Source organism: Hesperophylax consimilis, chromosome 21 (genome assembly GCF_061612785.1).
Source record: "Hesperophylax consimilis isolate HC1 chromosome 21, BYU_Hcon_1.0, whole genome shotgun sequence".
NCBI lineage: Eukaryota > Metazoa > Arthropoda > Insecta > Trichoptera > Limnephilidae > Hesperophylax > Hesperophylax consimilis.
This window is the reverse complement of record NC_142856.1, coordinates 18,138,217-18,154,785: the sequence shown is the minus strand read 5'-3', so window position 1 is coordinate 18,154,785 and position 16,569 is coordinate 18,138,217. Positions and strand designations below refer to the sequence as shown.

Below are 16,569 nucleotides of genomic sequence, written 5' to 3'. Positions count from 1 at the left end.
CCAATAAAACCATCCGTTAGTTTTGTAGCGGAGTTTGTCAGTTGGACTCTTTTTATTGTCTCCTGGTACCAACTTTCAGAAACTAATGCGAACCATACGAAGATACGAACACTTCAGGTTTCCATCGTTTGGATACTTATTTTTTTTCTTCGGACATTTCTCCCTCTGAAAGTAAGGCAAAATAGAATGAAAGAAAAAGCATGTAAGTAACTTATTTTATTCGAAGATCGGCGGCACAAGAGCATTTCTTCTTCTTTTTAATGTCCCAACATAACGTAAAACACGTGCGTTGAATTTGTGGATGTTTTAAATTTAGATTAGATTTCATTATCGGCTGAAAATGTTGCTTGAGCAATGATGGAGGACTAAGAAACACTGAGAATTTTTTTTTTTACTAATTTAAAAAAATCCTGTTAAAAATGGGATAGCAATCCGTTTCCTAATAAAATGTTAGCACTTTCCGAATATATTGGAGTACGTGTTCATGCACCAGCGTTTGCCCTGTTAATATAATATAATGAAGAAATGGAAAATGTAATGATTTTTAATCATGTTAATACATGCCAACAGGATTACGAATACTTTGAAGAGATTTTTTGATAAATTTGCAATATTTTATATCGGTAAGTTTTCTCCGTATAGCCAGGAGATTGAACCCGCGATACCTGTGTGGGAACACGATGCTTTGAACCATTCAAACGATCAAAGTTGAAGTTTGGATTTTCAAAACCTCCTTTGTTCTGCAGGTTTAGAGAGAAGGCTCTTTCGTGATCATCTTCCTTGCTTCGAGTCCTGCCCAGGAAATACATTTAGAAAACGTTTTTATCAGTTATTACATCAGCTTCCAATTTTATACATCCGATTTTTTACTGTATACGTGACATTTTTATTGGAAAAGTTCCACAATTAACTTGACATGTTCCTTTTTTCAATCGGAAATACGAGAATGTAGTATTTTTCTGCAATAAACTAATGAATAGTTCGTCGAAGCCTGTAATATTGGTTTTGTCGACTCACTCATTGTTTCCGGTTTCATGCACTTCCGGGATCACACGTGACGCCGGAAGTGGGTCTCGAGCTAACGGGGTGGGGTGGGCGGGGGGAGGGGATGCAATAGTAGAAATAGCGGCGCCAATTATTTCCCTAGCCTCAATTGCGCTGTCGAGAAGTAATATTTTTAATTACCCGAGAGTTTTATACAGCTAGATTAAACAACGATACATAAAATGTAATATTAATATCATACGCTACGAATGCGGGACGAGTATTTACGGATTCGTGATTTGATGCAGTCGTTTCAACATTGGGATTAAAATGAAATAGCTTGATCGGAAGGGGACTTTTTACGCTGTGCTCAGAAGACCGATATAGAAGGTAGTTAAATTTATTTTAAATTTAATTTCATTTATTTAAAAAAAAAATATTTTTCGTTATTTATGAAGATTTATCAATATGATAAATTTATTACGTGAACTTTACGCTGTTTTCTCCGTCATTTTATTTATCTTATTTTTATTAATGTTTTTTTTACATTGACTGCAACATCTTGAAAATTATCATTTAAATCAAAATCGGTAGTGTCCAACTGTTTTTGAAACAGCAAGTGTCCATCAAAACATGCATTTTTTAAAGAAACTGTGGCGGATATATGAATGATTTTAAATATATTTATCTTGGACCGGCTTACTTACGCAATATTAAATTTTCCCTTCAAATTGATGAATAGCGAACTGATAAAATGTTTTTTTTTAGATTACAGATTTAAAAAAAAGTAGATACTGCCGGTTTTGTTTCTAGGGGCCTCAAGTCAATAAGTCCGTTAAAAACCGTTTACCATTAATTTTAAAAGATGTCTTGTTTTAATTATATGTTATATTGCTATATGCTATAATCGCTTGAAAATGTTCCGTGAAGCTCGCTTGAAAAAGAACTCGTATGAAAAGAGATTTAAAAAAAAAAAAATTGTACCTACTCTGTGTATTGTATATATTGGTGCACACATTCATTAATTAAATAAGCTCGTGTTATCGCTCTGCTGAATTCATCCATTAATTGCATGGATCACTGAACAAGAAAGCTCATGAAAATTAAATGTTGATTTAATCATCTTACAGAAACTCATTACAATGCGATTTATAGATTACTTTATGATTTCACCTCGTTGTCTAGGGATGCCGAATGATCTATTATTCAGTTGTCGTCAAACATACTAATTTCGGTTGTGGCTCTGTTCAGTCTGACTCAGGTTCAATCAACTCGGATTTGTTTTGAATGAAATGTCATTTTCATAATTGGAACTGATCGTGTCATGAATTCAGATAAGTGATAAAGTACATACCTGTAATATATATTTTTTTCCGATCAATTATTTTAATTCTATATTTGAAATGTGTATTTATTTTTTTTATACACGGAGAAAACTTACTGATGTATATTGCGGATTAATTAAAAATCTCCTAAAATTATTCGTATTCCTGTTAAAAACGGGACTGCAGGCCTTTAACGAATGAATTGACGGATTTCCTAATAAACTATCAGTAAAACACAAATTTGTTACAGCGATCTCGGAATAGGTGTTCATAAAAATTGTAATATTTTCGCATGTCGTCGTTATAAATATGATAACGGATAAACGCAGCTGAAATATATTATGAAAGTACTTATAGTTTATTAGGACATGGCCTGCTGTCACCTTTTAAACTGGATTTTAATAAATCAGCAATACTTATTTTTCTCGGTGTATTTTTTAGGGTTAGTCTTGACGAGTAAAGTCAGATTTCGTGATTTTTCAAAGGTCTGCGCTTTTTCCATTTTCAAGAAACCGTTAATTGCTAACTACGTCTAACATAATATCCCGCGATTATTCATAAGGCGAAGCTATACAACTCGAAAAGTGCAGCGTTATTGGTTTTTATTATTTTTTACTTTTATTTATCTTCTTTTATTTGTCTTCAAGTTTTTAGAATCGTTAGTCGTTTGTATTTTTTTTTGGTCCCTTCGTTCATTTAAATTTTGTTTGTTCCTAGGAAGGTGGAGAGGAATATATGTATTTGTTTGATGGGTAGGGTAGACAATGTCAGGAATAGTTTGATAGGTAAGGTAGACAATGTCAGGAATGGTCTGATAAAGGATAAGGAAAGTGTAAAGGTTCGAACTTTATTGCCTTTTTCAAAGCCTCTTTCGGAATAAAAAGTAATGGTTTGAATTATCATTTCTGGATTTCTTGCGTACTTTTTTCTGTGCTGACGTAACAGCTTTTGTCTCTCAAATATGTGTTGAAGTTTCAGAAGGTCTTGTTGATGTTTATTAAGTTTTACATCTTGTGTTTCAGTATTTATTTCATTTCACTGTAGTTTTGAGGGACTTTCACAAACAAATCATTATGTTTATGTCCTCAGTATTATTTATTCGTTTCTCCGTTTTACAAACACCAATCGAGGACAACAACATGTTTTTCTGATTTACTTTCTTACTTTAATGTTATGTGATTATGTGTCCGTATGCGTAATTATAGTTTATTCGATAAAGCCCGTGCAAAGCTTTGGTATAAGTGAAATCTTTCAAATATTTGTATTATATAAATGTACATACGTAGTTACTACTATTTCATCTGTTATGTAAAACACCACAAAGTGCTTTTTTACGAAAATGTTAAAATAATAATCGATATAATACAACAAGGACTCGTCCTACGCTCTTTTTTAAATGGATAACATTTTTATTGTTGTTTTGTATTTTTCACACAAAAATATGTTTGAAAGGTTTCTCAGAATCTCTTTAATAATATTTTCCTTTTAGACGTCCCACTACCGTTTATTTGATCAAAAGTGCTATGAACAGAAATAGAATTTATGAAGAGTTAATCATTTAATTTAGGACTTCCATTAAAACAGTGTAAATTTCGAATATATTTACTTTATAGAACAAACTGCGAGCCGTCTATTTGACTTTTAGTTTCCGTAGTGCACCCAGTCAGGGTAAACTGACGTAATAAACGTTTCATTCCGTATTAAACCAACATTCGCAGCTACCAGGAGCGCAACAGAGAGGGTAGTAATATTTAATACCCGCGGATTAACGGGAAGTTTTTCAATTACGGCCGGCGGGAATATAGATCCATCGTTTGCCCGAATACTTACCAAATAATGTATCCTTTGTTGTTCTGTCTTTCCTTAAACATGCCGCCGCATGTGCTCCTGATAAATGCGTGGATTTTAATGTAATGAAAATGGTAATGTGGTCTACGAGTGAACGCTTTTCCTGTTTATTCCAAATGATTTATTCAAATTCACGAACTTTTCCTCCCACAGCGCCAAAGAATTGATCACTATGCCGAAATAAATTTCCAAGCTATTTTATAATTATGTTTGTTAACCCTGACAAATTTATAATGTATACACAATACCAATTTTAATTAATAAACCTTGCATTGTAATGAAAACCTATTTAATTATTGAAGACAATATTAGCGATTCCTAAACGAAAATTTGAAACAGTAAAAGATCTTACCGAGGCACCGCGGTGTCTTCAATAATTAAATATAACAATTTGACGTTTTACTTCAACAATTAAATATTACAATTTGAGGTTTTACTCACTAAGTTATTCCAAAGAAATAAAAAGAAAACCTGTTTTTTTGAACTGAATATCTTTTAGAATTTATTTGCTCTTGGGATTCCGTTTTATTGTTACATTTGATTCGCATAGTAAATGTATTGTGTGTACACCATTGTTATGAAGAAGTTCTTAGGAATTTCTCATTGAGACTGACTTTAATTTATAACCCTTGCTTTATTTATTTTGTCTCCCTGTCATATTTGAATTGTTTCTAGGTGCATGTCAACAATATGAACAAAATAATTAATTAATGATGTTTGTTTGCCTTTAGGTATTATGGGAGCAACTCTGAATGATGTACTTATTGATCTATCGTTTTCATGTTTTCTAAACCAAATCTCGGGCTAAGCCCGGTATTAAAGTATTAGTTCTATATGATAATGTAAGTTTCCTGTATTTTTTCTTTCTCCCAGCCATTTATATAGATTATATATCTTTTATCAAATCAAATTTGACGAGTGATTCAAATATAATTACCTAATCTGCTAAAAAAACTATTTCATCCCTTGAACGAAGCCCATTTTAACTGGACGTTCGCCGAAAGGCAGGCGCCCCCACAATTCACCTCTAATGGACTGTTCGTGTTCTGGGAGCGAATGCTGTCGGCTGTTTCCTATTTTGTGCCTTTTGGTATTTGCGGGATGTGCAGGTGTTCCAACGTCAGATTCGGAAGACATGTATAAATGGCCAATCAAAAGAGTAACCAGTTATGGCGTTCCTTAAGGATCTATCCCAAGACCACTGTTATTTCAATTAGTCAAACAAATATTTTGCTTTAAGCAATACATTTATTTGAAGTGTCCACCAGTTTCGAAAGTACCTTACTTTATTTTAGGACGCTTCGAAAAATAAATAATACCTAGCATAGGGATTTCAAGGGACCATTCGACTTCGAATGCCTTGTCTTTCACCGGGCTATTCTTATGCTAGTGTCTTACATTCTGGAAATAATGTGTACTAGTATGTATTATAAATATGCCATACATTATTTTTTACATTCTGTATGTGTAAATATCGGTGAACGGATAAATCATCAAAATGATAATTCATCACATCTTTAAAAAGTTATATAAAGTCATGGAAAGTAATGAAACAAAAACTTTATTAACTAGGTTAAGTAGGTTAGGTTAGGTTAGGTTTGGTTAAAAAAAAATTTCATCGTTTCTAATGACTTTATATCACTTTTTAAAAGTGTGTTGAGTTATCATGGAACCGTAAATAACCCATATAAATAATTTAATTATTAATTATTTCAAAACCACGAAACCTCTTCCACCGAGGTCGTCGTTTATCCGAAATTGATCTTACAATTTACTGGCTTTGATCTATAAGCTGCATCCGTTGCCATTCTACATTTATTCCATCAACAGTGCCCTTTGCTCTATACCCTGTGCCCTGCTGCCGCACGGCCGACCAGAACAAACGCCTTCGATTTATCAATATTAACCCCTGGAAGCCGGCCCTTACGCCCGAGAACTAGGGGCTTCCGGGATCTCTCTTCATTGAGACGCGGAGGGGTTTAATCCCTTCAAGGAAATAAACACTTGCACACGTTAGAACGCCCTTTGAAGTCTTCAAGGGTTGTTCAAGAATTTTGACTTTTTCAAATAACGGTTTTAAGGGTTCTCGAACCGATAATCGTTTGCAATTGAATATACTTTTCTGTCCTTTGTCATTGGAAGTTAGCTGTAATGGGGCACCGAAGCAGCAATATAACTAAATTTTACCTCTCTCCATGGTTATTTCATTGTTCCAAAAGTTAGTATATTCAAATGAAACCGTTTTTTTATTCCACACAGGAGGCCCTGAGAGAAAAAATTCCCTCAGGGCAAACGCATCCGTGGCCAAAACCTAAAAAAACTTCACCCCACGCACCCACCCCTGCTGACTCACCAATCGTAGCAAAGCATTTGGGGTGAACTATGGCAGGGATTTATTATTCAATAAATGGTTTCTGGGGCGGCGGTACCCATACCCGCCTCCCAAATTATTGCTCATTTGTATAAACAGTATAACCACCACTCTGCACTAATGTGTTAGGTTAGATTAGAATTGATTGTAATAGCAGTGAAATAATCTCTAATTTCTTGATTTTACTGGTGCCATCTTCAATCGGAGGTTGGCTATCATTAAGAAAACGTTTATCTGAAGGCTGCAACTCGTAACAACTTCAGAAAAACTGCAGTCTTACGAGTCACATAGTTTTCAAAAATACCTCGTTTCCTAGGTTCTCACAGTGAGGTGTTCACGAAACATATAACACTACCCTCACCACAGTGTCACCTACTCAAATCTACCTCACACCCAGCAAAAAAAAAAAACACCATATTAACAACAGTTCTAAATTTATGTATTATATACAAATGTAAATATTTGGTAGGCACTGTAATGTATGTATAGAAATAAATAAATCCTCTTGTCTAAATTCTTCTCACAATCAGTTCTAATTTCGAAAATGACACTTAAATTCAAATAAATTTGAGTTCACTTAACCAGATTTCACCAAACTCCATTCTTTTAGCAACCTAACCTAAACTAACCCAACATTCCACCTCATCGAGAGTGACATGGATTATATTCCAGACCTTTCAAAATATTACTTAAAATTTAAATGCTCAATGTCAGAATCAGATTATTTAGATTGTCTATTTTTCATGCGAATGTTATCCAAAGTTTGTTGCAAATTTAATCCTACATCGCATTAATCCATGAATTAACTTAACACAATCAAAACTAAGAACTCGGCCTAAAGTTCTCTCCTCCTATTCTGTTATTAGATACCAACTTGAGAATAAATTATTATTACCAACATTAGTCACTTTCCACAGAATCATTTTGCCATTAAATTAGCCGGGAACTTGGTCTGTCCTTCAAGAGAGTTCAACGAATCACGTGAACTTCTCACTCAATGAGCAGCAGTGGCGTGCAATCCAAAATGACAAATGGCAAAAAGCTTTCCCTACCCCAAGAAAAGAACCGCAAAAAGAAACATAAAGATTATAGACAAAGAAAAGGCCTTTTTTCTAAATGTATTTATTTATCGGTATAAAGTATAATTATAATTGTTTAGTTCGATGCCCTTTTCATTAAGGAAATACCTGTATCGCAACAGACAAAGTTATTTATGAATATTCTTTGTTATGTAAATGTGTAAATTATGTGAACATTTGTACAAATCGGACAATTGCTGTAAAGAGGAGTAAAGGACTCACCATGTGATTTTTGAGCAACTTCTCCTGCTGGGTGAACACTCGCAGAATTCACTATAACGGGCGTCGAGCATTGATTTTTTTTACCTACAACTGACTCCCTGCTCCCCCAACGCTATAACTAAAACCACCGAATCTGATTTACGCGCACCTTTGTTTTGCACTACCATCTCAGGAAAGAAACATGAATTAACAATTTTATCATTTATGTTTGTAAACGTATTATTAAATAAATCTTTTTTTTCCGTTTATCAATGGAGCGTGTTAATATGTTTTCGGAGCATTTCCAAGTTATTAATTAAATATTAAGATTTAAGTTTGGAAAATTTCTAGCAGTTCTAAAATAAAAAATAAAATCCACAGATTAAAACTACACACAGACTGACAATTTAGCAATGCACGTCACTGTTGAGCACTGAGCATTGAACAAGGTGCCGGATGATAGGTGGTACTGACTGTCTTCAAGTTTGTTTGACTTGGTTAGAGCATTTTGGATACACACATAAAAGCACAAAGAGATCTTGAAACGTAGACAACAGCTTAACAGTTAGATTTAGGCTGAGGCCAAACGTCGTTTTTATATGAAACCGAATGTAGCGTAAATTACGCGACTCAAAAAATGCGACTAACTCACAAAATTACGCTCGTTTAGCCCCAGCCTTAGATGAAGAACCAACGTATTTACGCAACTCATCTACTATTTTAATACTAGCGCAGACCCGTGATAAATAACGGGATATTATAATTGTGAAAATAAATGTATTTTTATATTAGAACTAATCGATCGATTTTTTTAAATTACAACAACAACCGACAATAGACTGAATGCTGTTGAAATGAGATCCCTCAGGCGTATGTGTGGTAAAACCATGTATGATCGTGTGAGAAATGTGGAGATCCGCAAAGAGTGAAAGGCTGATCTAAGCGTAATGAGTAAGATTAAGAAAGGGACGCTTAGATGGTTCGGGCATGTAGGCGCTCTAATGAGCGAAGAATGATGCGAATGCGAATGGTAGCAGAAGTCGGGGATGCCCGAGGAAGGCATGATACGATCAAGTAAATCAGATACTAGAGTCGGGCCGTGTCAAGGGTCAGAATAGTAGAGTATGTATGAGACGATCTATGAATGTGAATGAGGCAAGAAATGTGTGCCAAGACCTAGTTATTGGGCGGTCCGTTCTCTCTGCCCACCCCTGCGGGGAAATGGCGTAATGGTTAGTTAGTTAGTTAGCAACAACAATATCAGGACTGAGTCATTTAACATATTTAATAACATATTTTAATAATAATAATTAAGGTTAGCACAATACTATCCTTCTGCGTGGGTTCTATGTAATTTTAATATTTAAGTTTACTTCATGTTTCGTAATATTCCACTAATTTATTATTTTCCTACATATCACATGTTTGTAAAGGCATGTAAGCGCGTATAACATAAGTAAATAACGTCGACAGAAATTCGTTATATTTAATAACTAAAATAGACGATCCGTGAAATATAACAGGATATTGTAATATTTATTGTAGAATTTGTGAAGCTAAAAGTATTTATTAAAAAAAGTGCCCCAGAATCCATTGCCTTTTAAAAGAACATATTATTTTCGAATGTTAGTAAACCTTTAAAATTATGACATCTTTCAAGCATCTGTCGAAAATTTGAACAAAATAAATGCACAATTTAAATGAAGAAATATATTAATTAATAATTATATTTACATACCTAGGTTCTGTATCGCTTGTCTGAACAATGAGTTCCACTTTTAAAAATGACATTTAAATTCGAGTTCATTGAAGTTTCACTTGAAGCCGTGTGTTCGCCTGCTAATGGATACGTACACGTTTGCAGTTCGGTACGTCAACCATGTGTACCGCGAATCGCTCGCGAACGTCATAGTACAGTTCACCAGATGAGTACGCTGCTTTACGGGACAGGACGAATCGGCAGAAATCATGTACGGATATGCTCGGCGAATCTGTCCGCTGAGCAAATCCGCCGACGGCAACACGAGCGGCGAACATCTTTTATTATAATGATGGTATTTCTAGGGAAATTTCCCTACATCTAGTGGAAAATCTTTTTGGGGCAATGGAAAAAGCACAAAAACTAATTGAATTCTGTTTTTTAGTCAAATTTCTCAAGCCTATTTTGGGACATTTCGAAATATTCTGGTGATTTCTGAAAACTTATAAAATCACCTCAAACAGACTCATTCTGAATTTTAGGGAAATTTTGATGTGAAATCTAGGGAGAACAAAAATTGGGCATACCATTACTGAATGTCCTCATGCTAATCGACTGCGAATGAGGTCATGCTCGACGAGCCGATCCGTTGCGTACATTCAAAAACGAATTGGCTCGTGACGGACAGACGGACACAGGAATAAACGGGTGGACCTGTCCGCTGAGCAGATCCGTATGTAAATTCTGTGCAAAAGAAGGTCAGGACATAATCACGCAATCACCAATGTCCCCGACATTGCAACCGATAATTGCAACCGAAATTATATTGTTTTATTATCTGAACGTACTGAATAATAGGTACAATATTTATGTTTCTACCTACTAACGTTCAACACCCCACACCCGATACATTTTGTAGTCTGCTAACGCATAAATACTAGTTCAAAAATTTTGTGTTCACAGATACATTCAAACGTGTCCTCTTTAAAGTGATTTGACTGTACATCTTTGCTATTACTTTTTTTACCATAAAACGTAACCTCCCCAACCAACACAGCCGTATAAAGTCCCCCTGTGAAAGTTGTCAGCCGCCTCGGTCGGCTTCCTCCGTGACCCTAGTTACGTCTTTGTTATAACACATATTAAAGTTTGTCTTCCCTCCTTTGTCAGCACAGTGAAGTTGGCCGAACTTCCCCGTGCTTCGCCGGGTTACCTGGCCCGCCGCCTGTCTCCGAGACGCGTGACTCGAAAACTTTTGTCCACACGTGGCTTCTTACTATTTTGTTGTTAATTATTTTGTTGTTGAAGTTCCTTAGATGTAAATGATTGCCAATTTCCTAGCGGGTGACAGGCGAATTAAGTGGTCGACTCTGGTTGCCCAACGTTTTATTATTTACACTAGTAGTTCTGTGAACAGTTAAATAGACCTCGATTACTGAAAAGGATATTTCTATTTTTTTCTTATAATTTAAAATCAAAATAAGTCATAGGATTTGTATAAATGTTCTTAAATACCTTTCAAATTATTTATATACCATTTTACATTTGATGTAACTTTAAAAAAATAAGAGTTCAGTTGTTGTCATTGAGTTTACCACCTCAATGTCAACATTACTCATGCAGGTAGGTACTGTAATATTGAAAAAAAATGCGAATAAGAAAGTTCAAATAATTTTCAGTTTGGTGTGTCACCAGGGTATGAAATTCCCTTTCAATAGGGATTTAAAAAAAATCGTTGACTTAAAATAGGTCCCTGTACAGTTCCCTGTGATACGCCAAAATCAGTTAAAACGGGACTTCGCTACTTTCGGGAGTTAAAACAGGACCTCGCTAAGCTCTTATTATTAATTATTTTATCTTCAATGTATTAGTATTAACTTATTGAAGCTTATAATATAAACCTCATAGTATTATTAAATCATTGAAGAAGCTAATGTTCTGGTAGAACTTAAATAATTGAAGATAATGTTAGTTATTCGAAAATGACGGAATGTAAGGCACGGTAAGACTAGAAAATCTAGGTTCCAGTCCCAGATGCGACCTTTTTTAAATTTGTGTCTTTATCTTTTTTATTTTATCCTGAGACCAGATCTGAATAGTATCTAAGGTATGTACTTTCCAACTTTCCTCTTCCCCATCCCCTTTCCTTTAGTAGTTATAGGCCTTAGTCGTAAGTCACTAGATATAAGTCTTAGAGGTAAGTCACTTGTTTAAGTCAGTAGTTCTAGTATTAACTATTAAAGAAATATATTTGTACAGCGCCCTTGAGGTGATTTGTGATTTTTGACGAAAACAGCGTTATGTAAATTAGCCAAATATTATTATTATCATAGTCGCACTGGCTTAGGACAGTTGGGAGCACTTGGAACTTTTGTTCGTTATTCTCATAAAAAGTTAACTTCCAATTTGCTTGTAATCAAATCATCAATAAATTAATCAAAGGCTATTTACTAAAAATTCAATATTGTAATATTATCGTAAATATAGTAGCGTTCAATTAAATTGCGTCCGTCCGAAGTCCGAAGCATACAAAGTGTCACAGTTTTTTTTATCTCCCGTCGATATTCCGCAAATAAATTTAATTAAAACTAAAAACCTGCCATTGAGCATAACTCGAGCCTGTGTGTGTTGACTTTTAACGCAACGCGACGTGACACTAGACGGGATGCACTAAATCTAATTAATTACCCCGGGTGCGATGGGGTTGATATCGCCTCAGGGAATGAGGTTCCTAATAGGGTGCACGAAGAAAACTGCGAGTTTTTAAAGCCATTAAGCGGGTTAGTGTGGATTTTTTTAACGTCATTTGAGTATAGGTTTGGTGGGTATGATTTATTTATGCATTTTGTTTTTGTAAGTTTTAATTTAAAAAATATATTTTTATACACTAGGTACATAGGTAGGTACTTTATTTTATTATTGACCGTATAGACTGATTTCAGAAATTGAAGATTTTAACAGCGCCCTTGGGGTGTTTTTCACAAAAACGGCGCCATACAAGTTATCAATTATTATTATTTAAAACTTTTTGGCTCAGTTCTATGCTTGGACTAAAATTAAATTAAATTAAGAATTTAATTTAATTTATTAAATAAATTTAAAATTTAAATCATAGGTACCTACCTATAGTAACCACGTAGAAACCAATGTTTTTAAAATATTTAACCTCAATAATTCCAACTTTATATTCGATTTACTCGAAAACGAAAATTGAAAATATATATACCTACCCCAAAATCGACAAAATGTGATGTATTTTGACAAGTTTCCCGCTTGTACCACTTGTTTCCGAATACCGTGTACACTATTGCCCAACCAGACTTGATTCTCACAAATTTATTGTTTGCATACAGCATGTTTTAAATTTTGTCTTCGACCTTAGAAAAGAAAATTCCTGTTAAATTAATAATTAAAAGTAATGTTCATCCCATTAAATTAATGATTTTCTTTATATTTGCTGAAATTCAATTTACCTAGACTCTTACGTTTTATGTCAGTTTGCTTAAAATCCGTTTAGCAAAAAGATTTCAAGATAGTTTTAGATTTGGCTAGAGTCCAACATTTCTGTCTAGCTTACTTAACTCTGACTCTCGTTGAAACCGATCAATATAATTTCCATTGGACTTGGCAAAAATAATTGTAAAAAGTGGATACAGACTGCTTCATTACTGAAAATATTAATCTCTATCTCCTAGGTTTATCTCTTACTCCTCTTAATCCACTCGTTGATATACTGAAAACATCGACAACTACTCTTGTAAAATAATTGAAAAAATATAAGAATATTCTTTATGTCCATCTCAAATGGTACGTACACATTTTTATAATTTTTATGCTTTCCGTTGCGTTACTTTTACGTTTTATTTTTAAGTTTTCTGCGATACCAGAATACTAAGAATTCGGGATTTTTTCAATTCAGAAGTTCTGAGACTAACTCCCATAATATGTACCCACTCATTAGAAAAAGAGCAGTTTCCGAAGATAAAATAGCGATTCATTCAATTTGGCACACGCAGCAAGAAAATGTGGTGAAATGGTCTGGCAAATTTTCCAACCCATTTTATTTGAAAAGTGGCGTAAGGCAAGAAGGAAGCATGTCTCCAGCTCTCTTCAATATATACACGCTGATGAACTAATTCAAAGACTTAACACAAAAATAGGTTGCCATGTTCAAGAAATATGTGTAAACAATAAATTACGGTTCTTCTAGCACCGTCAATTTGCAAAAAAATCATAACCTTGTAAATAATAATAAATAAATAATAAGTTATGGTTTTCAATGTAAAAACGAATTCATGCAAACACCCTCAGTATGGCTAGACGCAGTAAAAGTAAATATTAGTCGTAGTGTCAAATATCTGGGACATATTATCACAGAAGACCTAATAGACATCGAGGATATGGAAAGACAAAGAACGGTATCCTTTACCGTTAAAGCAGGTATGCTGTCAAGGCGTTTTCACTTTTGTAGTACAAAAGTCGAAAGAATTATATTCAACGCATTCTGCGCTTGTGTGCTGTACACGTCAGAATCGTGGGTAGATTACACTGCATCCCAGTGGCATAAGCTAAAAGTCGCTTTCAATAATGCTTATCGCCCACTATTTCGCCTACCGAGATACTGCAGCGCTACGGAAATGTTCCTGGAGGGACGAGTGAACTCTTTCAAAGCACTTCTCCGCCACCACATGGGAAGTTTATGTCGCAGACTACGCCAATCAAATAATACAATAATCATTGCCATGGTTGCCTGGATGGAGTCCCCCCTGATGGCCCTCTGGAGACTGAAGATGGTGAAAATATCCTCCATAAACGGCTGCTGGCAGACATTTTTGTATTTAACTTTTTCACTTTTTTTCCGCATTCTTCTGTTTATTTTATGTGTTTATATTTATTTTTGTTTTGTCTAATTTATTTTTCTTATTATTTGTCGGATTTATTTCAAAACGTGGAATGTTTTGCATTTCACTACCCCTTCATACATTCTGGAAAAAAACTAGTATTGCCCAGAATAATGTAATAATGTGGATTCTTCAGAGGACTACTTCTTCACTTAAATCACTTAAAAAATGCAAATGATTGTTGCTGGGGCAGTTCACTCATGAACAAAAACTATTACTATACTATTATTGGAAAAAAACAGTATAAAAGTAATACAATTGTGTATAATTTAATGAACTATTCCTATGTAAAAGCCCCTATGAACGGCGTCAAAAAAATATATAAATGGTTTTAAGGAAGGGAACTAACGGATTTCGTACCAGAAATGTTATAATGTAATGTAATTATAAACCGAAAGTACGACAATTACCGTGTCTTTCGCTTGCCACTTTTGAGATCTCTACAGCATGTCTATAGTTTGTAATGTCATTGCCAAGTTAATATTATAGAACACCGCCCACATAACAAATGAAATACGCATTGCGATCAACCGATAACTATCTGGTCGCACAAACACGTATTGTACCGAGTACTGAGTACTGGCAATTGACTACTATGATGACGACATACTATAACGTGTGACGTCATCAATTTGACATAATTTAATTTCGTATAAACGTAGGCAGATCAGACAGACCATTTACGTCATCCGTGATAACGATATCCATCCCGACTTTTGTTTTGTAGTGTGTATGTATTTTAATCTCGCTAGGTCATAAAATGAAACGTTTTTGATACAGTTAATATTTGTAGATAGATAAAAAGTTTCAAAATAATGTTAAATGCCATGTATCGTCACAACATCTGTAGTTGAAACCTAATAATGTTTTCCTGTTTTATTTTTATTTTATAATAAAAATATTATTCATTCGCCTACCAGTTTATACATAACCCACATCCTGGCAATCAGAGCACACAGTATAAAATTATTACAAATCGTATTTATATTTTATAAACAAAAGCAAAAAATAAATGTTACTAAATATCTAACTGTCGTATTAAATTGTATTGTACTGTGCTAAATAGATAAATAAAACAAATCAAATTTGAAATTTTATCAAATTTAATTATGATGATAATTTGAATTAATCGAGTTTCATACCAACATTATTTTTATTTCATGAATCGCATTGAGATAAGGACATTTTTATATAAATACAGTTATTTGACAGCTGCTGTCATCGTCAGGATGGCCGAGCGGTCTAAGGCGCTGCGTTCAGGTCGCAGTCCACTTCTGTGGGCGTGGGTTCGAATCCCACTTCTGACAAAATCTTTTTTATTTTCTTCGTTTCTTTTTTACTTTCACATAAGTTCTTTTTGAATACCTTCATTTCTACCGAATAAAAAAAATGGCGCACAGTTCAAATAATAAATAAAAATTATCTTGTTTTAAAATAATTAAACCTGAGAAAACTCCAGGATCATTTGTCTATCAAAAACCAATATTGTAATTTTTCTGTATAGGCAATATGATAATATTTTTTTGTTGAAAAAAACAATTAAATAATTATTAATTAATGAAATAATATTGATACCTACTTCGCTTGTCTTTTATAATTATCAGTTACAATTTTGAAAATTAAAAGTTTATTGAACTAGAATAATTTGACGCATTACGCAGGTTTACAATTACAAATCACACATGCACCCACGCTCCGTCAACCAAAATTAGTATGTTTAATAAATCATGTCAGTGTTTTTCTTAAAACATCAGTTCTAATTTTGAAAATGTCGCACATAGGTACTTACGTACGGACAAGGAAAGTTCATTATTTAATTAAAAGTAATATCTTTGAAAGCGTCTAATAAATCTGGGTGATTAATCTCGAACCACAAAGACATCGTCACTTACCCGGCTCTGCACGGTCATATCTTGTTAACACCGGTTAGTTGAGACCATTCATTACATCCAATCCCGAGATTTTGAATAGCCCATGCTCCTGACTAGGTAGCGGTTGAATAAATATTGAGGATGAGACACTCGAATTAATCAGGAACTAACGAAACACTGAACAAAAAATATATAGATATGTGACCATACCGTTTCAAATGAAAACTTATGTACTTAATTAAGGCGATGCCATACGTAGTAATGCAAAATCATGTGTTTTTGGTTTGAAA

The 16,569-nt window shown here is 34.1% G+C and overlaps 1 protein-coding gene and 1 non-coding gene across 14 annotated transcripts in view; both read left to right on the top strand.

Annotated features, from left to right (window-relative positions):
• The window catches only part of rg (A kinase anchor protein rugose), a 941,488-nt gene that overhangs the window by 381,102 nt on the left and 543,817 nt on the right, over window positions 1-16,569 (top strand). The window lies entirely within an intron of this gene.
• TRNAL-CAG (transfer RNA leucine (anticodon CAG)) lies at window positions 15,632-15,715 on the top strand. Its single transcript has one exon. It is a non-coding gene; the product is annotated as a tRNA-Leu (tRNA).